This window comes from Narcine bancroftii, chromosome 4 (genome assembly GCF_036971445.1).
Source record: "Narcine bancroftii isolate sNarBan1 chromosome 4, sNarBan1.hap1, whole genome shotgun sequence".
In the NCBI taxonomy this organism is placed as follows: domain Eukaryota; kingdom Metazoa; phylum Chordata; class Chondrichthyes; order Torpediniformes; family Narcinidae; genus Narcine; species Narcine bancroftii.
Window position 1 is genome coordinate 49574424 of NC_091472.1, and position 21984 is coordinate 49596407.

At 40.8% G+C, this 21984-nt stretch overlaps 1 long non-coding RNA gene across 2 annotated transcripts in view; it reads left to right on the forward strand.

Annotated features, from left to right (window-relative positions):
- The first annotated feature begins 324 nt into the window (after positions 1–324).
- Positions 325–21984, forward strand: part of LOC138760549 (uncharacterized) — a 257782-nt gene continuing 236122 nt past the window's right edge. Inside the window, exons 1-2 of one of the 2 annotated variants that reach the window (XR_011355692.1) lie at positions 325–2262; positions 8931–9080. This is a non-coding gene — a long non-coding RNA (uncharacterized lncRNA). The other variant, XR_011355693.1, reaches the window with a different exon arrangement.

Sequence of the window (21984 nt, forward strand, 5' to 3'; positions counted from 1 at the left end):
GTTGAGTTTTTATTTTACTGCAGTTCTTGGTATTGTGGGCATTTTTATCAATTAAATAGCTGAGCTAGATTAACAAATTTCAATTAAAGTTTCTCAGGAATGGGAAAGCAAAGTTTTTTACAATATTTTGGTGACATACTATTGTGTCTTGGTTTCAATTATCAGTCACATTGTGTCAGAATAGAATATTGTAGTGGCTATCAGCGTCTTAATAGAACCGGTTTGGGAGGTTCCGAGTGACGTCGTGATGTCACAATGCGATGATGTCATTTGGAACGTGCGGGGTTTTAAAAAGCTGCTGGTGACTGTTTGAGGAAACGACTTTTACTGAACTTCGATTCGACTACGTCTGATCATTTTCTCTTTCTTCATTTCACACTGCAACACAGTTGCTACATTGGTGACCCAGACAGACCCCAAAGGATTTTGGACCCAACATGGACAACACAGCGGTTTTGCTCAAACTACCTGTCCTTTGGATCACTCAACCTGAACTTTGGTTCGGGCAGTTTGAGGTGCAGTTCCACATTCGCAAGATAGAAGTGGACGGCACTAAGTACCATCATGTGGTAATCTCCCTCGACCAAGACACGGCCGGATGACTAGTGGATTTTCTTCAGGATCCACCAACTCTCGGCAAGAACGAAGCCCTAAAAGGTCTCCTTATCAGATTTATGGTCTCTCATGGCACGTGAGCTGCACGCTTCCTCCATATCGACGGCCTGCGGGACAATGAATGACATATTGGCACTGGCACATAGACATAGGCCTTGCTTGCTCTTTGAGCAGTTGTTTTTATAGCATATCCCAGAAGAAATCTGCCTCATGCTGCTGACAAGGACTTTGATAACCTTTGAACAGTGGCTGTCCGTGCACACCTTCTGTGACATGCGAAACAGCAAGGCGCAAGGCCCACAGAAATTAATGCTGCATCACATTCAGGTGTACCAATTACAAAAGCACATGTTGCCCTGGACAAGCATGATTCCGTGAAAATTCCCTGGTGTTTTTACCTTAAACGCTGAGTTTCTGGAGCTTGCCACTACTGACCCACTTGCACTTTTCCCAGGCAACACCATGGCCAGTCATCGCTAGTGGCTATGGTGGGTGACCACCAAAAAAGCCTACTCTATGTCTGGGATGAACTCTCCGAGTGCAAATTTCTAATCGACACAAGAGCGGAAGTTAGTGTCCTTCTCCTTCAGGCTTTGACACCTGTATCAGGAGTGCGGACCTGGCACTCGTTGCAGTGAATAACAGTTTGATTCATATGTATGGCACATGGATGATACCCCTGAAATTCAGCAGCAGTAAGTTCACATGGAAGTTCATTCTTGGTGCTGTCTCCCGGCCATTGTTGGATGCCGACTCACTGATGGTGTATTTAAAAGGGTTGGTGAACACCACAACATTCCAGACTTACACTTTGGAAAAGTCAAACTACCACTGCATACCTAGATGTCGGGAGTACTCAAACAACAAATTCACCAAACTTCTTGCAGAGTTTCCAGACATTGTTACTCACCAGTTCTCCGCTGTCACATTCAAACATAGCGTCGCACATGGCGCCCCCACCCAAGGACCTCCTCTACATGCTCTAGCCCAACACCTGCTGCCTGACAGTTTGTGGATTGCAAAACAAGACCACAAAATGGAGGAACTTGGAATCTTACGCAGGTCTGATAGTCCGTGGGCTGCCCTGGTACATATAGTGCCCAAAGCCAAGGAAGGCTGGAGACCTTGTGAGGAATTACAGCCATCTCAACGATGCTACCACTGCAGACCGCTACCCTGTGCCCCATATACAGGACTTTACAGCTAATTTTAAAGGGGCCAGGATATTTTCTAAAATTGACTTGGTGCATCGGTACCACCAAATAGCTGTAAACCCGAAGGATGTGCCCAAGACCGCCATCAGAACACTTCAGCCTCTTTGAATTTTTGAGAATGCCTTTTGGGCTCAAAAATGCTGCAGAAACATTTCAGCTACTAATGGACTCAGTGGGGCATGGAATGGACTTCCTTTTCATGTATTTGGACCATATACTTGTCACCAGTCATTCCTATAAAGAGCACCTGCAGCATCTGCAGGCGTTCAGGCTAACCGTGAGCCCTGCCAAGTGCAAATTTGGTCTGTCCTCTGTTGAGTTCTTGGGACATCAGATCAACAGCCGAGGTGTCGTTCCATTGCCTAGCAAAGTGGAAGCCATCCTCAAATTCGCAAGACCCGATACCATCAAAGGACTCCAGGACATTGTCTAGGTATGGGAAAGTTGCTCTTAGGATGTGCCAGTCTAACATGCGGTCCATCTCCTGCTGAAACATGGAGACTCCATTTGTGACCCCAAACAGGACCTTGCGGATCTGGTAGAGGAGCCTGTCTGCCTCGAAGATGGTATAAGCTTTATCCTGGGCATGGCTGGAGAGCTGATGGTAGGCTGACTTCAGGTCAGTTGTGGAGAAAACCCTGTAATGGACTGTCTCGTTGACCAGGTCGGCGTTCAGCTGGGTGTACCGGTTGATGGTCTGACTATAGTCGATGATCATCCTCGGTTTGCTGCCCCCTTTTACAACAAGGACCTTGGCCACAATAGACTTATAGTCCAGCATCAGGTAGTTGAAGGGGGATGGAGGGGGCACCCATAGGGTGGAGAGGCATTGGGAAGACTGGGGACAGTTGTTGGACTTTGTGCTGTAGATGGTGAGTGGCGGGAGTGGATCACTGAAGGCAAGGGTGAGGCTGTGGAGGTGACACTGGAAGTCAAGTCCGAGGATAACTGGGGAACAGAGCTTGGGCATGACCAGGAGCCTGAACCCGTGATGTGACCCACTCCCCAGCCCCCACCCCACAGTAAGTTCAACAAGCAGCCCCCTAGTGCCACGGTCCTGGGCCATGAAGGCAATAGCAAAGTTCACTGGGTATACTTTGAGTTTCAGCGTACAGACCACATTTGGGGGAACAAAGCTCTCAATACTACCGCTAAAAAGAGACATTTTATTACCTTCCCACTGAGTGATGTCCATCATCGAGCACCCGGGTCTATGGGGAATGTCCTCTGTTAGCATGGTGGATGCTAGGACCGTCTCAATGTCCAAGTCTCTGCTCCCCAATGGTTGTAGTGAGTAGCAGTCAATGGGTGTGGGGTGAGATGAGTACATGGTTTTTTCCTGTGCGCATATTGACATGTCATCTGGTCGGTGAGTCAGGGTGAATGGGGGTTGACTGGCCCAAGATGGCAGTGCCAAGGAGACGCACATGACATTGGCGTGGTTGGGTGACCCAGCCGGAAGTGACATTAATGGTGCGAGCAGAAGTGATGTTACCAGTGTGGGCAGAAGTTGGACAATGAAAGATGGTGGCACCACGGTAAGCGTATGGCGGTGGCATGGTTGGACGGCCGGGCTGGAAGTTACATCAGTGGTGTGGGGGAAGTGGCAAGCAGAGTAATGACGCTGCCCGACATTCACACATTGGGGCATCCAGAGAGTTGAAAGGGGCTCCCGGTTGGTCATGGAGGGCTGCAGCACTCCCGGGGGGTTTGGAGAGACACACTTTAACAATGTGAGTTCCTCTCAGGGCAGTTTTTTTGGGAGCGCCTGTCCGACCCATATCGGGACCTGCAATACTTATAGTGGCCAACTATGTCGATGCCGGTGATCGTCTCTTCCATGTGAGGCCCCTCAGTGTCTGCTCCCACTGGCGTTGGTAGGCTGGAGATTGGGGGAGGTGAGCATCGAAGACCTCTACATAATGAGCTGCAGTGTCTAGGGAGCGGACCATTTCCATGATCCTGGTAAGGGAAGCATTATTCTCCTCCAACAGTCTCTGTCAAGTCACCATTGACCGCAGCCCTCACATGTAGGCATCTCGGATGAGTCGTTCCACCTCCCCAGCAGTCACCCCAGCTTTGATTGTGCACAGGCGTGCTAGCTCTCGAAGTGCCCCCAGGTAAGCATCTGCCATCTCACCTGGCTGCTGTACTTTGATGCTGAGCAAGTACCGGGCATAGACTATGTTCGTTGGGGGCTGGTACATGCCTTCCAGGATGACCAATGCTGGTTTGAAATCCATGCAGTCTCAGACAGCCAGGAAAGTGCACGGGTCCAGCTTGGTACATAGTACCATGATTTTTTTCTGGTTTGTATCGATGATCTCAACCTGAGTGTGGATGATCACTTCCATCACAAACTTCCAGATCTTGAAGTATGCTGGAGCATGCAGATGTTGAAGGTTGAAGTCCAGTTTAAGCTAATTCAATTGTGAGCACTGTTGCACGAACAATTCAGATGCAAAGTCTACACCCTGTACAACAGGCTTTAATTAGCTTAAACTTGTACACACCAGTCTCAATATAGTGCTGTCTCCACATGTTTGACTGTCCCCAAAGGGGCTGGCTTGAGTCTTTATATAAGCTGGTGATAGACAGCCGGCAGGTGGGTCCAGCCTCCCAGGTTGGCTACCTGCAGGAACAGTGGTTGCCCCCTGCATTAGGTTGGTGGGAGTGCGGCCAGTTTAGTGGTTGTATCACCACATAGTGTCATCAGCAAACTTAGATATACTACACTCTGACCACTCCTCGAGATCAGTAACATATATTGTGGTTACCTAAACTTAGAGAAATCAATGTTCTGTAACCTCTGAGCCACCCTTCCCCCACCATCTTTCTCCCTTTATACATGTAATTTCATTTATTCTCGATCAGATGACCGATGATTCTAACCTACGGATGCTGTCTGACTTGCTGAATTCCTCCAGCAATTCTTGTTTTGCTCAGGATTCCAACATGGGCAGGTTTTGTGTTTCTTTAACTTTATTGTGGTTGGAAACATGGCTTTCCTTCATAAAAATGGGACAAATTTGTTTCCTCAATGTCATGCCGTCACCTGGTCCAGTGAAAGCTTCCAAAAAGGGTGGAAAAGGGAAGGCAGTGGGATAAACATCTGCAACCCACACAATGTCACCTTTGTGCTTTGTGTCATCACTCAAATCTTTTATAGTGTAAATACATTTGCCTGAAGCTGGTTTGTTTTGATGTGCACAGGGCTGAGGTACTTGGGCTTACATTTGTGAGACTTGGTTTCCTCATGCAGAGTTTATTAAAGGAAATAGGAGATAAACAAGTAATTATGAAGATATGATGGAAAAACCAAGTGCATTATAGCATGCAACACCTGAACCATTTTTTCTGCCATTGTTATCACATCTTCATATTCTTTGCTGTGGCTGTCTCCTCCAAGACACAAGCATTAAAGGTGGAATGAGAAATGCTACAAAAATGCTGCACATAAAATAATCCCAGTAAATCAGTATTTTCTCCATGCAGTAATTTCCAATGATGGAATTCTTTTTTTTAATCCATTTGTTACAAGCCCAAAGGACCCCAAAACCCAACAGCAATAGACATTCACTAAGACAAATAGTCACTTAAATAAAAGTTGTTTTTAATGATCTTTAAACATGAAAACAGAATCAAACTTTAACTTATCTCTATTAACTTAACTAACCTAACTTAACCCCTTCTAATTCTAAACGCACATGTATGTAATGTGTGTGTAAATTTAAGAAAAGTTCTTTTGGTTCACAGTTCAATCTCACTTCTCATTCTTCCAAGTTCTCTGGTTGCAGGCAATTCTTATACTGTGCACAGAATTTAACATGTATAAAGTTCACCAGGCTTTGGTGCTAGAAAGGTAAGCGTTTACCACTCAGGAAGGTTCTCATAGGGTTTGCAGAGAGAGATTTGTTGTTCCAGGATTTCCACAACTGAGGTTAGTCACCTCAATGTCTTGCGGATGAAATTTGTCCCATCAGGGTTCTCCAGATGATAACCTCTTTCTTTCAGGCTATCACAGAGTTCATTTCTGTTCCGCTTATTGCAAGAGAAACATCAGACAGATAGCACTTCCTGCCATCTGGCACTCTTGAGCTTCTGTTGCAGTTTCAACAAGCTTCTTCTGGCTGACACTGTTTCAGCTGTGTGTCTCTCTCTCCATCTCTGAGATTCCAACTGCCAGCCACATGTCCTTCTCTCTCTCACTTGCAAAACCCCCTCCTTCTCCAGCAAACAATAGGAGTTTGTCTTCTCCTCCCATCTGTTGTTTTAGGTAAACAAACCTCTCAATGACCTTTGAGTGAGCACTTTGCAAAGAAGTCAGAAGTCTTGTAAAAATGTCCAACACGGACGACCTGTCTCCAGTCCATTCATTTCATGACATCATTTCAACTAGCACCTACTTGTGAAATGTGCATAACATTCTCCATAGTTTCTGTAAAGTCACTGAATATGAATTCTTCAGTATTTTAAATAAGATCTGTTTTAAAATGTGTGTATGTATGTAATCTACTCTAATTTTACCAATTTATCTCCGAAAAACATTCCCAAATATTACATCGCACAGTATTATTTTCTGCGTTGAAGATGTAGATAAACTTGCTTCAAACAAAACTGTGAACTAAGCAGTTAAAATGCTCAGTTCTTCAAGTTTCTTTCATAAGAAAACCAAGGGTAACATATTAAACACTATTCCTAATATATATGTTTTACCACCCTATGCTTGAGTTCATTCTGAGAATATGTTATTGTTTTTATTTAAGATTAATTTCAGAAATATATTGATTTTTTGAAGCTGCCAAGTATTTTGAATACCATTCACAATATATTAATTGAATTTGTGTTCTGGGGCAGATCACTCAAAGTTCTAAAAACCTAGAAATCCATTCACTACTGATCATAGAATGGATTTGAAAACTTACTGTTTTGCTTCACCCTTTGCATCATGAACGGTGGAAAGTGTGCTGACCCATAACATCATGGTCTGGCATGGGGACACCAATACCCATGAGCATAAAGCCCTGCAAAATGTAATGAAGACAGCCCAGCATATCACAGGCAAAACCCTCCCCACTATCAAGAACAACAGCAATCATCAAGGATCCACTTATACCTAGGCCATTAAGCATTAGTACAGCTGTCTCTTGTCCTCCGTCACAAAAATTCCCCCAATGAATACTTCCAAAATGCAATTTCATACTTTGCTAGTATTTTCCGTATGATTATTGGCAGAAGGAATTTTGTGTACACCTTTATTTTGGAATTTGATATAAAAAATAAGGGTACTTGTATATGACCAAGTACAGATATGCTGGTGAGATTTCACAATAAATGGTAAATTGGTCTGCATGATAATCTAAAATGCCATACAAAACAACCTAGATAATTTTTTTAAAGTTAATGTTGAATAAAAAATAGATGCTTATGCAACTATATGATGGAAAATTTTAAACTCTTAATTTTGCTCGAAGCCTGTGATATGACTTGATAAAGATTGCAGCCTGACTTTGCTGGATAACAATACTGCTTTAACAATCTTGTGTATTGTGTATTATCCATATTAGCTGCATATACATTTAAGGCCAACAGCGAATCCTAAACTAAGAGCTTCCACCAGAAGGATCAATGTCTGTATTCTAGATCAGGGTGGTCCTTCACCAGAAATAATGCTGTTATATGCAAACTAAAATCATCTATAAAAGATATTAACTGCCACAGAACAGAGGATTGCACTAATTGTAGATGAATAATTATGTCATGAGCTTGTCACAGAGTAACGATATGTTGTATCATTTGCAGATTTGAGTTATATGCATATCTCCATTGAGATATACCTCATTGCTTACTGGACATAAAGTCATAGAGTCTTACAGCATGGAAACAGGCCCTTCAACCTTCAACCAAGTTGTCTACCTGAAGTAGTCCCATTTGCCTGCATTTGGCCCATACCCCTCTGAACCTTTTCTCTCAGATTTCAGATATAAGATTTCAGATTTATTGTCAGAGTACATACATGACATCATGTACCACCCTGAAATTCTTTTTCTGTGGGTGAAGCAGAATTGCCAGTTATTGGTAGTTCCAAAAGAAATGTACACAGCATATACATGTAAACAGATAACGAATGTAAACAAACTGACTGTATTTAAATGAGTCCATGATTAAGTTTGTTGTTGAGGAGTCTAATGGTGAAGGGGTAGCAGCTTTCCTGAACCTGTTGGTGTGAATCTGGGGGCACCTGTACTTCTTTCCTAATGGTAGCAGCGAGAACAGAGTGTGTGCTGGGTGGTGTGGATCCTTGATGATTGCTGTTGTTTTTGATAGTGGGGAGGGTTTTGCCTGTGATATGCTGGGCTGTCTTCATTACATTTTGCAGGGCTTCATGCTCATGGGTATTGGTGTTCCCATGCCAGACCATGATGTTATGGGTCAGCGCACTTTCCACCGTTCAGTTGTAGCAATTTTCTAGGGTTTCTGATGTCATACTAAATCTCTGCAAACTCCTGAGGAAGTAGAGGTGCAGACATACTTTCTTCATGATGCCATCAGTGTGTTGGGTTCAGCAAAACTCCTCCTACATAGTGCTTCCCAATAACTTAAATTTGCTCACCCTCTCCACCTCTGGATTGTATACCTCTGGCTTTCCCTTCTTGATGTTAACAATTGACTCCTTTGTTTTAATGACATTGAGTGCAAAGTTATTGTTGGTGCACTGTTCAGCCAAGTTTTCACTCTCCCTCCTGTATGCTGACTCATCACCTTTCTTTATACAGCCCACTACCGTGGTATTGTTGGCAAATTTGTAGATGGTGTTATTGTCCAACCGAGCCACACAGTCGTAGGTGTAAGGTGAGTAGAGCAGGGGGCTAAGAACACAGCCCTGTGGTACTCTGGTACTGATGAAGATTGTAGAGGAGATGTTCTTGCCCATCTTCATTGTTGTGGTCTGGAGGTGAGGACATCCATGAACCAATTACACAGTGAAGTGTTAAGCCTTAAGTCTTGAAATTTGATGATCAGTTTTGAGGGGATGATGGTGTTAAATGCCAAATTGTAGTCAATAAAAAGCATCCTGATTAATGCATCTTTACTATCCAGGTGTTCCAGGGCTTTGTGTAGAACCGGTGAGATGCCATCCAACTTAAACCGGTGCTATGATAAGCGAACTGGAATGTATCCATGTCACCGCTCAGACAGGAGCTGATATGCTTCAACACCAGCCTTCCAAAACACATCATCACTGTTGATGTAAGTGCTACTGGCCATGTATCTATTTATATATACTGTATATTTAACCATTGCTATTGCATCTGCCTTCACCACTTCCTCTAGCATCTTTTTCCATACACCTGAAATGCGTTCCTTGAGTCCCTTTGAAATCTTTTCCCTCTCACTTTAAATCTATGCTCTCAAGCTTTAGACTTCCTGTCCCAGGAAAAAAAAGACTAGAACAATTCAACTTATCTATGCCCCTAATGGGTTTATGAAGATGACCCTTCAACATCCTATGTTCCAGAAGAAAATCCCAGTGTAACTGGCCTCTACTTATAGCTCAAGCTCACCAGTGTGGTAAAGCTTTCATGAATCTTTTCTACACCCTTTCCAGCTGAGCATCATCATTCTTGTAGGTGGGTGACCAACAAAAAACAGCTCTTTGAAAGGAGTACCTCACATATTTACAACATTAGCAAGTTCAGGCTGTAACTAGCTTTCTTGGATGCTTAGAATCTCTTAATTGTATTTGGGGTCTCCAGACATTATTTCATTTCTTGATCTAGCAAATATGTGATATCTTGTCTCATCTTGCTGCTAAGTTGTGTCTATTCTTCTGTAACTGATCACACATTTCTTCATTATCTTCTGCAATGCCTTATTCTGAAATCATTTGGTCAATGTGGACTTTTCTGACCTTTCTTCCAGTTAGCGGAAGATATTATGTAGTATTGTAGGTAAACTATTCCACCATCTCCCACTGCTCCACCTCTAACCTTCTCATCTTGTCCGAATGATTTTTGTTGGACCCCCCTCCCCCCCCCCATAGGCTGTTCATATGCAAGTCATAATTTGTGCTCTTATTTCAGCTCATTTCTCTTCTAAACTCAACTGAAATAAACTCAAACCCTTTCTTGGTCTGCAAAGCATTGAAATTTCTAATCCTGAAGTGGAATGAGGTATTGCATGTCACTAAGAAGTTAGGAAAGCAATGATTCATGGCTAAACCTGAGCAACCTTGGCAAAGTTTGAAACTTCTCTGGTATACATGCAAAACTGTTATCTGTTCTGCTGGAGGCTGGATGATATGGAGGGATTAATGAGTGTTTGTTACTATTGTATCTCAGGAAGTGTATCACCAAACATGTACCACCATGTACTGAGGCCACTTACCTGATACAAGTTCTTCATGAATGTTCTAGGTTCCAAAAATCATTCTCTGCTCCTCAATGGCATATTCTTCAGTTGTATATGATCATTCTATCCATTTAAAAATAATTTTAAAAAAGACTAGAGAGTTATTATTGCCTTTCTTTCAAAGACCATCACAGCTTTCTGAAGCGGTTTCATCAGTATCTCCATGCTTGCAGTGGCTGACTGTGGTGGATTTGTTCTGCATCCTTGACAAGTCGTACATGTTGAAACTCAGTCTTTTGGATTTTTGTCAGCACCTGCCTCGCCTATGAAGCTTTTGGAATAACCTTCATATTTCCATGCTGAAATATTTTGAGCATAGTTCATCTATGATTCATCTTCATACATGATGGGTAATGACTATATTGCATCTTCAGACATCCTTCATAGATCAGTGAACAACTTGAATTTTCTTTTGTAAAAAACTTGTACAAACATAATTGGACAGTGCATTTGTCCATCCAAGCATTTCAGTGTATTCTTTTTCTGCATGATGTCATTAATTCCTGGTTGTGGCAAGTCAAGCTCCGTTAGTTTCAAGGTAGAAACCTTTGTTTACTATCTGCACATTTGTAGGTAAACCCTTATGCAACAGCCTAGATGCACATTAGCAAATACATTTTGTTCTAAAGACCCATGTTGAGTCATAATTATCAAAATTGTGCATTTTATTCATTCTAACAGTTGAATTTTCTATAATGGCCTCCATGAGATCCAAAATGACCAACCTGCTATTCATAAATAAAGTCAAAACTAGTTCTAATATAAACTGGTGAAAGCTCATCACTCCATAAATAAAAGTGTATCTTTTATCTATCTGTAAGTAATATTGTGCATGTTCGCTTAAAGCATAGGACACAAACATTATCAGATTGTATTCATAGAGGAAATCATAGTTGCAATGACATAAGGATCAAGAGAGAAGCTGGTAGAATACATTGGAATAAATAATAAGTTGAGTAATCAACAAATGTACTGTTTATAATGAGGTGAAAAAGCAATGTGAGCAATTGAAAATCTTGAGCTCAACCTAATCTTATGTCTATCTTCAAAGTCTTTGCAAAAATGTTAGTGTGCTCATGGTTTGATAGTTCTATTTGCAGCTTTATTCAGTATTTTTCAGGGAATGAAGAAGTCCACAAACTTGTGAGGAAAGATCAGGACCACATCAAGAATATGGAAATAAACCCCACAATTAATAAAACTAGAGTCATCAAACACTAAAAACTGAATTGGACCATCCACATAAATGGTGCAGGTATTGAACTAGGTTACAGCTGGATATCTGGTGATAAATGAATCATCTCCTTACTTCACAAGTCTTTCATACCATTTGGAAAGTATAAATTAAGATAATTGCTGGATAATCTTGAAATGGTGGATCCTTTAGCAAGGGTACAGAGGAGATTTACAAGTATGTTGCTAGGATTGGAGAGCATGTGATTGTTTAGAGATGAACGAAGTGCCTTTAGAGATTAACTAAATGCCAACCAGTCACCAGAGTTGAGTAGGATCATCTGCCTTACTCGACTCTGGTGTGTGCTTTTAAAGCATCCGCACTCCCGATAGCCTTTACGCCGCTCGGCCTGGAAGTGACATCCTCCAGGATGATTGACAGCAAGCTCAACACTGCCGGGCTTCCTGTTGCTGCCAGGTCAGACCTCTGTGAGCTGGTTCGTCTATGCTGTGCCGTTCGGCCTGCTACAGGTTGCTGGTCTCTTCGTGGTGGGCATGCAACCTTCACTGGCTGCTGTAAGTCCATGTGTGCTGGCTTGAGGTGGTCAACCATGATTGTCTCTTGCCTGCCTCCCATGACCACCACACACATTACACTGTTGTGCCGAATTACTCTGAATGGGCCCTCATAAGGGAGATGAAGAGGGGCATGATGCAGTATGAATACATATTCACAGTCCCTGAGGTCCTTCTGGATATAGGAAGTATTTGCACCATGCCTTGAGGTAAGAACCAGTGCCATCATGCTGACTTTCTCACACAGCCACGTTAGAAGTGCCATGGGTGCCTCCGTCTGTCCTCTTGCTGCTGGTATGAATTCCCGTGGAACTGTGAGCAGCACACTGTACACCAGCTCAGCAGAAGATTTGGCCTGATCCTCTTTTGGTGCTATACAAATGCCCAGCATTACCCAAGGCAACTCGTCCATCCGATCAGGGCCTTTGAGGGGTGCCATAAGTGGTGACTTCAAATAGCAGTGAAATCTCTCCACAAGTTCATTTGAATGCAGGTGGTACACTGTTGTGTGATGTAATTGGGTGCTGAGTAGTACTGTCCACACTGCTGACGTAAACTGCACCCCTCTGAGGTTATGTCCACAGGTAACCAGAAACGAGCCACCCAATTCATGATAAATGGTGGAGATGTCTAAGAATCGGACAGCATCTGGCCTCTAGGTGAACCCGTCAACCATTGTCAGAAGGTACCCGGCACCTCATGATGGTGGCAGTGGTTCTACAATGTCTATATGTACTTGGTTAAAATACTTGTGTACCAGAGGAAATTATTGAAGCGGTGCTTTTACGTGGCTCTGTGTTTTTGAAGTCTGACATTGAACAGAAGTTCTGGTCCATTGTGTGACCTGTTTCTCTAATCTGTGCCATATGAAATTTCCTGCCACCAGCTGCGTGGTGGTTCAAATGGAGGGGTATGCCAGGTCATGTATCACATCAAATATTCAGCACCTCCAAGCAATGGGTATAATTGGTCGGGGTTGCCCTGTGGACATGTCACACAGGATGGTAGCCATTGAAGGTCTGAATCTCAAGTCTTTCAACTTAAGGCAAGTTACTGCAGTATGGTAGGCTGCTACATCGTCATCCTCCTGCTGTGCTGCGGTGAGAGCTGCATACTTTAAGCCCGGAGACCATGTGTGAGGTTGATGTGTGGGACAGCACATCTGCTACGTGATTCATTTTTCCCACAATATGCCAGATGGATGTGGTATATTCTGAAATGAAGGAGAGATGCCTCTGTTGCCTTGCCAACCAAAGTTCCAAAACATTTTGGATGATTTTGTCACTCATGCTGGGTCCAAGTCGCCGATTGGACCAATCAGAGTCACCACTGTGGTTGTTTAGAGATGAACTAAATGCCAACCAGTTACCAGAGTTGAGTAGGATCAACTGCTTTACTCGACTCGGACTACTGAACTCCATGAGCTGGTTCGTCTATGCAGCTACAAGCATGCCTTATGAGGATAGGTTGAGTGAAGTGTTCAAGATGATAATTGGCCTTGATCATGTGGATGGCCAGAAGTTTTTTTTTTCTCAGGGCTGAGATGGTTAACACCAGGAAGTATAGTTTTAAGGTGCTTGGGAGTAAAAACAAGGGGCTTGTAAAAGATAAGTTCTTCAGATACAGAATGGTGGCTGCTTGGAATGTGCTGTCATCAACAGTGGTGGAGGCAGGTACAAGAGGATATTTTAAGAAACTGTTACATATGTAAATGGAACATATGGAGGGTTATGCAGTAGGGAAATTCTAGGTAGTTGGTGGAGTAGATTAGTCCTCTAAAAAGCAATGTGCACGTTTTTTAAAAACCGTGTAATTTTCTGTATTGCTTTAAGAAATAAAATATTCACAATAATAATTAATTATGACACAAAGAACATGGTTATCTCACTATTAATCTAAGTTGCACTATTGGTAAAACTATGAGAAGATGGCCAATATTTCACCAATTTCAAATAGGGCAAGTTTCATGATATATTTCTGGAGCTGGATAATCTTACGAATGAATGACCTCCTTTAAACTAATTATTCCACCACCCCTCTTGACATCCTTGTGATCAAATTGCGCTGCAGTGCAATGACAGAGGATAGGATAGGCAGGTTGCAGGTTGACAAAAGCAGCTGTTAAACTGACTGAATTTTTCAAGAATTGTGACCTTTGTTTCAGCAAATGCTTAATTATCAAGTTCAGCAGCTGTCTATGCTAAAACATCTGGCATTTGGGACTATTAACATTCTTGACTTTGGGTTATGCCTGAAGCAAATGAAAAAAAAAATTAAACAAACTGTCTCCCTTATCTTAAAGCAATGGTTCCCAACCTTTTTCCTTCCACTCACATGCCACTTTAAGTATTCCCTATGCCATAGGTGCTCTGTGATGAGTAAGGGATTGCTTAAGGTGGTCTGTGGGTGGGAAGAAAAAGTTTGAAAACCACTGTTTTAATTGTCCCTCATTGACTCATTAAGTGCACAGTTTCATAACTCCAAAGGAAATGGGCCAATGACAATTTTTCTCATGCAAAATATTTCATTAACAATTAGGTCTAGAGCAGTGATTCTCAACCTTCTCTTCCTGCTCACATACCACCTTAAGCAATCCTTTACTCATCACAGAGCTCCAATGGCATAGGGATTACTTAAAGTGAAACATGAGTGGAAAGAAAAAGTCTTAAAACATACAATTGAAAGGACAAATCAGTTTTAGCACATGCTTCTGAGAAGCAGTTAACTTCTGAGCATGCTTGACTTGTCTGCTCTGATTTGGCCATTATATTTTTCAGACGCTTGTTACTCAATCCAGAGCTGATTAAATTCTCAGGTCTATTTTTTATATCTTCCTGAAAAATTTCTCTGGTGAATAAATATGTTGGCACTATAAATAATATTTAAAACAATTCCAATTAATATTAAATATTTCATATTGATCTAAGATAAGTTAACAACTTTTTTCAGCTCAATATGCAGCAATACCAAGGAAGAATCAAATTGTTTATAACCAAATGAACTAAATGTTCCATGCTATATTCTTTCCAATGCCATTAAATGGCCAACCTGTGATGTTGCATACCTTTTCATTTGTTGAGGCCCATCTGATTCACACTTTTATTTTCACAATCAACTCTTGCATTATTTTCTTGGACTTATCTTTCTCATATACCTTAGCTCATCAAAAGATTGGATATCCATATCCCACCACATTAGGTAGCACAGCTCATGTAGCAGTTAGTGCAATGCCTTTAGACCGTCAACGACCGAGACTGGGTTTGAATCTCTCACTGTCCGTAATGAGTTTCTACATTCTCCTTGCATCTGCATGGGTTTCCTCCAGATAATCTTCCTACTGTTTAAAAGTACTGGGAGCTGTAGGTCAATTAGGTGCAATTGGGCAGCGTGGGCTCATAGGCCAAAAGGGCCTGTATGTCAAAATTTAAAATTTATATCCATCATTTAATGCATCATAATATTAGTTTGTGGTCAACCAAGATCATATCATGGTTAAAAAAAATAATTGTATTGAAACCACCCTCTCCACCCCAACCCCCACCCCCCCACCCCAATAAGGCTCATCCCTTCTTATTTCTGTAACCTCCTTCAATGAACTCAGTCCCATTTGTAGATGAGAGCATGAGTTGAACTTAATTTTGCTAATCTTTGATCTCAGCAATAGTGAGGAGTAGGCAAGTACACTAAGAAGCACCATCAGTCTCTTTATGAATTAGGGCACATGTTAAAATAAACATGACATCACTTAATGTTGCAGTTATGCAGTTCTATAATATCTAATACTGGGATCTCTTTGTAGGTCTATAGTCACATTCTTCCTGCTCAGCGGGGGAAACAAAGTAGTAGAAGCTTATTCTACATCCCATCTGATTTTCCTGGTGAGCACTGGAGGCATGGAGGGATTATATATCTGTGGTGAAAATGAGATAGTTAGGGCCAGGAAAATGGAAATAGTTAATGAGGAGGAGGCTTTTGGAAAGATGGGCTGAGAATTAAATATTATATTCTCATTGGTAATTGTTAGAAAGGGGGATTTTACTTTCCACATTTTTATATTTTAATGTATTCCAAGTACACGAGAGATTTGATGTATCATTCATGAACCTAGCAGAATTGTTTTGAAACTAAGTATGTTTAATTGAATAAAGGTTTTAAATTCATGACTTACAATTATATTAAAGAAACTCCTTGAAAAAAATAATTAAATATGTTTTCTGTAACAATACAATGTTCAAAAACTGAAATGAGGCTGAATAATTTTATAAACAAGAATGACTAATTCCGTGCATAGATCTACATATTCTCCTCTCAAATAGTGTTTTCTCTTCAATCCACTGATCTTTCCCTTGCTAATATTCTTGGACTCTGATTCATTCTCTGACCCTTCATTGCTATCCTTCAGTTCAGAGGCAAACATTCATTTTGTGCTTCAGCCAATTTAATTATCCTAATTGCATTTACTGCCATAACAATGCTTTCAACATTTACAATTTCCTAGTTAATATCCTGTGGATCTTTTTTAAAAAAAATATTGCTGCAAGTAATATTGCCAAACAATTTTAAAGGCAGTTACTGCTTTATTCTAGAGTAGTGCTCTTGTATCCAAGGGGTCCAGATTTGAGCTTAATTGGAGCATAACCAGTTTAACTGTTTATCACCAGATCTGGCCTGCAAGGACACTTGGACCTCATTCTTCACTGCCAAATTTGGAAGGTAAAAATAAATCATTCTTATTTCTTCCACCATGAATCATTTATTTTAAAATCATACCTCTTAATTCTCTCTTTCCCTGTGCCAACAAGCGCCCCTTTAGACCTTTCTCAAGAATCATACCCTGATTACCGATTTGGCTGCCCTTCGTAATGTGTGACATAAGTTTTTTTTTTAAAATTATAGTTCCCTAAAGTGTGTTGTAGTGTTATCAACATGAAAAACTACTAAATAACTGGAGTTTTCTGTTTTTTGATGTTAGAAATAGCAATTTGAATAGAAATAGTGAAATAATAATGACTCTCACATTCACAGAGGTAATCAATTGGGTGGTACAAGAAGCATAGCTATTAGCACAACACTGTTACATCGCCAAGGGCCAGAATTAGGATTTGAATCCCACACTGTCTGTAAGGTGTAAGTACATTCTCCCCATGTCTGCAAGGATTTCCTCCCACCATTCAAAATGTACAATTTGGGTACGTTTGGGTGTAATTGGACAGTATAGGCTCATGGGCCAAAAGGGCCTGTTACTGTGCTGTACATCTAAATTTAACATTTTAATATTAAGAGACTTGAAATAAACTAAAAAAATGTCATGCACAATTTATTTTGTGGTAACTTTCTAATGACCAAAGATTGCTCTTAGTTTACTGTGGCATGAAGTTTTTTGAGAGTCCATGAAGTACTTAACATAAAAAAAAAGTAGAAATATTTTGGGTCTCAAATTGCAATGCGATATCAGTGTCATTTATGCTTTGTGACAATGAAATTAAATCTCATTACAGATCCTGAGTTCAATTAAAACACCTTAATCCAAGTGGGTAGTGAAATTGAAAAAAAGGACAATAGTTTAGGCAGTTGAAAAATTATAATAGCAATTCATCTTTGCCAAGAACAAATGTTTATGCAATAACCTTAGTCCAAACAAAACACTAAATAATAATACCTCTGAAAATGACAAAAACAGATGCTTGAAGTAAAAGCCTGACAACTCGTTAAATTCTATATATTTTCGGTGTCCCAAATGACTTTCAGATTAGAGTCATTTTTTTTCCCCTCCAAAAATACCCCAACATGTGAAGGATATCTTTGCAGCCGAAACGAACAGTTTACCTTATTGCTCCAAAATGAGCCAGGATTTGCTTTTGTTCACTGAAACTGATAGAAATCTGGGCAGTTGGGTGACTGTTAGAGTTAGGGTCACGATGCATGGCTAAGAAACCTGGAAGAGAGTAGTTCTCAATTAATCTGTATTATTTTGTTTAAGTGCAGTGCAAGCACCTTAAATTCTGAGATCAACCTGACCTTATATCACTGTGGCGAAATGCACATCATGGTGATCCATCTTGTGCCTGAGAAATAAGTGATCAGCAGCTGAATGGCAATGATTACCTCTCCTTTGGCAAACAGCAAACAGTCCACATGCTATATCACATTTATATGAAGCAAGAAAACAAGAGTTTAAATAAAATTGATGAAATTTAGAAGTAGCTGAAGACCTGAGGGACTTAGAATCCTGGACAAAATATCCAGAAATGCAAAAGATGACTGGTAGAAGTTATGTTATGGCCATTCTAGCCCTGATTGGTCCATGTCCAGAGTCATTTGGGAAGTTCTTGGCACTAAACCTTAGGAAGAATATATTAATCCTGGATTTACTGGACTGATATTTAGATTGCAAAGATTAAAGTACAAAGAGAAATTACAGAGACCAGGTTTCTATTCTTTAGGATTTAGAGGTTAAGTGCTGGTTTAATTAGTTTTAAATATTTGAAAGAGGAACTGGTCAAGTAGATAGGAATTGCTTCTGAACCAGTCTAGAAGCAGATGTCATGTCTAAAAATTAAAGTAATTCCTTTCAGTAGTGAATGAATGAAAAAGTTTAAGTGCAAAAGTTAATGGAAATCTAGAACGCTTGGAACAAGGATTAAATTTTAATCTGAAACTCCTCAATTGTTTTTCTCAACCAAAAGTATTAGTGAAGAGATATGGTAGGCAAGCAATTACCAGTTTATAGAGTTTAGTGGTAAACAAGGATATCTGAAGATGTTGGCATCTAGTGGAGTACCCAAAATTGCAGGAGAAACTCAACAGGTCATGCAGCATCCTTAGAAAGTAAAGGCCAGTCAATGGTTTGGGCCTGAACCCTTCTCCAAGTGTGATTCAGTGTCAGATCAGCCATGATCTCTTGTTGAATAGTGAAAAAGGCTTGAGCGGCTAATCAATCTATTCCTGCTCTTATGTTCATAATTATGCAGATTTGTGCCCACTGGAAGATGTTGGATCTCGTATCAAAGTTCAAAATTCAGATTTATTGTCAGAGTTCATAAATGGCATCACATACAACCTTGAGATTCTTTTTCCTATGGGCAAGGCAGAATTATCACTTATTGGTGGTGTAAAAAACTGTACTCAAGTGCAGCGAACTGGAATTCACTGTCTATGTATTGTTCAGATTGCTGGCTCCTCCCCTGGCTCCATCATCACCTACCCCAATATAAACCCTGGTTTTCCCGCCTTACCTGAGATTCACCTGAGAACTATTGTGTCTACTGGCCATTGATTGTGAGCTATTAAAAGCGTGTTTGTACTCCTCAGTTGTCTCTGAGTGCAATCAGTCATGTTACATCAAGAAGATACATAAAGATGTTATCAAATAAGGAAATGTAAACAAACTGACTGCAGTACAGAAAGAAAAATAATCAACCAAGTGGAAAAGTAAGTGAGTCTCTGATTGAAGAGTCTGATGTTGGAGGGTTAACAGCAGTTCCTGAAGCTGGTGGTGCGAGTCTTGTGGCATCTATACCTCTTTCCTGATGGTATCAACGAGGACAGAGCATGTTCCGAGTGGTGTGGATTCTTGATGATTGCTACTGCTCTCCAACAGCAGCGTTCCCTGTAGATGTACTTGATGGTGGGGAGAAGTTTTCCTGTGATGTACTGGGCTGTGTCCACTACCATTTGCAGGGCTTTCTGCTCAGATGTATTTTTGTCTCCATATCAGACTGTTGTGCTGCCAGTCAGCACACTTTCCACAACATATCTTGGAAATTTCCCAATGCTACAAAGAAAGCATATGTGCCATAATGCAATACCCATTTGCTCCAGATATGTGTTAAGCCATCGCTCCTTAAAAAAAGTAAACTTCAGGATAAAGGTAGTCCTGAAATTTTGAGTTTTAAATTCTAATTTAACTCCTATCTGCTTCATCTTACTCTTACGAGTCTTAGCTACCAGCTGACTCACCACTGAATCTGAGTTTCAGCCTCCCCAAATCTGGCAACTTGCAATAGGACATCTGTTAGGTACCGCCAGTTCTTTGGCAGTATTTAAATTACTCCTAACATAAATTTCCATCCAAGATTCACTGTTCTGAAGAAAAGGTGGGGTGGCTACTTTGCCAATTTGATGTCTGTTTCTCCAGCAGTATATTTCACAACCCTTGTATTTTACAGAGGTCACATTTTAAGCATCATACCTGGTAACTGGACATTTGATTAGCCAATTCAATGCATAGCCTCTTGAATAACCCTCCATTATTTGTTATAAAGTACTAAAGCTTTCACTGCAGAAAAGGAAAACATTCTAAAGTTTAAAAACTATTTGTAATATTCACGTGAGGGATAAAAACTGTTAATTTCACTGCTTGCTTTGGACTGAATTTTACCATTGCATTTTGAGCTGCTCTTACAAGCAAGAGAGAGGAAGCATATGGATACTAGAAATTATTGTAACAACAACATTCATCATGGGTTTCATTTCAACATTCTGCCAAATACAAAAAATACTTTACCTCCTGTGGACGCTGTGAGACTGACTGAGTTCCTCCAGCATTTCTGTGTGTTTTTACTACCATCTCAGCATCTGCAGACTTTCGTATTTCACTCCACAAAAAATCCTGGATTGACCCAGTCATTTATTAAATCAGAGCAGGAGAGGTAAATGAATGACACATTTAAGCTGTCCTGCATTTTAATAGTAATCTGGTCATGTCATTCAAAAATATAGATGCATTCGGTAATAAATTTATTTTCTCAACCAGAGTCAATATATAATTTGGATTTGAGTTTCAAATTTCTAGTGCTTTCCTTTAACTCCCTTCCTCTTTTTTTACTCTGACTTCTCTCCTCAGTTCCACTGCTCTGATTCCAAATGTAAGCTCATTTTCCAGCTGGATATGTTGCAGCCCACTAGACTTAAAATTGATTTAATAATTTTGGATAACAATCCTTCCTTCACAGATCTAGCTAGACCATTTTCATTTTAGTTTGCTTCTTCTTGCCTCTAAATATTGTTTCTTAAACCAAACGTGATCCTGACAACCTTGGTCTATACTCTGTATCACATTTTTTCTGATTCTTCCCATCTTTCCTCTGCTCTGCAACTTTTAACTTACAAGCCTTCTCATTTTTCCAGTTTGGGTGAACTGTCCTTGACCTGAAACAATGATTTGATTTCTCTCCCCACTCATGCTGCATAACCTTCTGAATATGTCAAAGATCCTGTGGTTTTGATTTCCAGCAATTGCTGCTTTTAGCACCAACATAATTTCCAATTGTGTGATTAAAAATAGGCTCACTAAACCTTTTAGTATAGTCAGTACTGGAACCATGAATTAATTTTAGAGAAGGATTTCTAGTATGATTGCTACAAATGTATGCCCTTGTGCTGACCATTATCTGATGTTCACCATTTGCCTGCAGTGGACATGAATTACTTTGTATTTTGTCCAATTTTTTTGACCTTAAAATCATTTTCATTTAGGAATCAAGTTTTTCTTCTGCCTGTAAAAAATTATACTTTTGTAAAGGAGTGAAGTCTGACTCCACTTTGTTCTATGTGAAGGACCATTCTTTAGATTCAGCAATAAGAAGATGGAGCGACTCAATGGGTCAGACAGGATCCATGATCAGTCAACATATTGGATTTGTGGGTTTGCATCCTTCCTTTGCCAGGGATCTAGATATCGACAGATAAGACCTGTGGAAGGCCATCTCTGAAGCAAAGTGGCAATTCTGGAGGAAGCTAGAGACAGAGACAGATACATGCCAGCCATAGCAGGGAGTGCAGGCTGTTACAGCCTACAAAGTGAGGGTGAGCACCATAGATGGCTGTGATGCTTCACTACCCAATGAACTGAACACGTTCTATGCCTGGTTTGAGAAGGAGAACCAAATAGTCCCTACTAGAATCCCTTCAAATGCCAAGGACCCTGTGTCATCTGTCTCTGAGCATGACATCAAACATCATTCAAGAGGGTGAACCCTTGCACCTGGCAGGG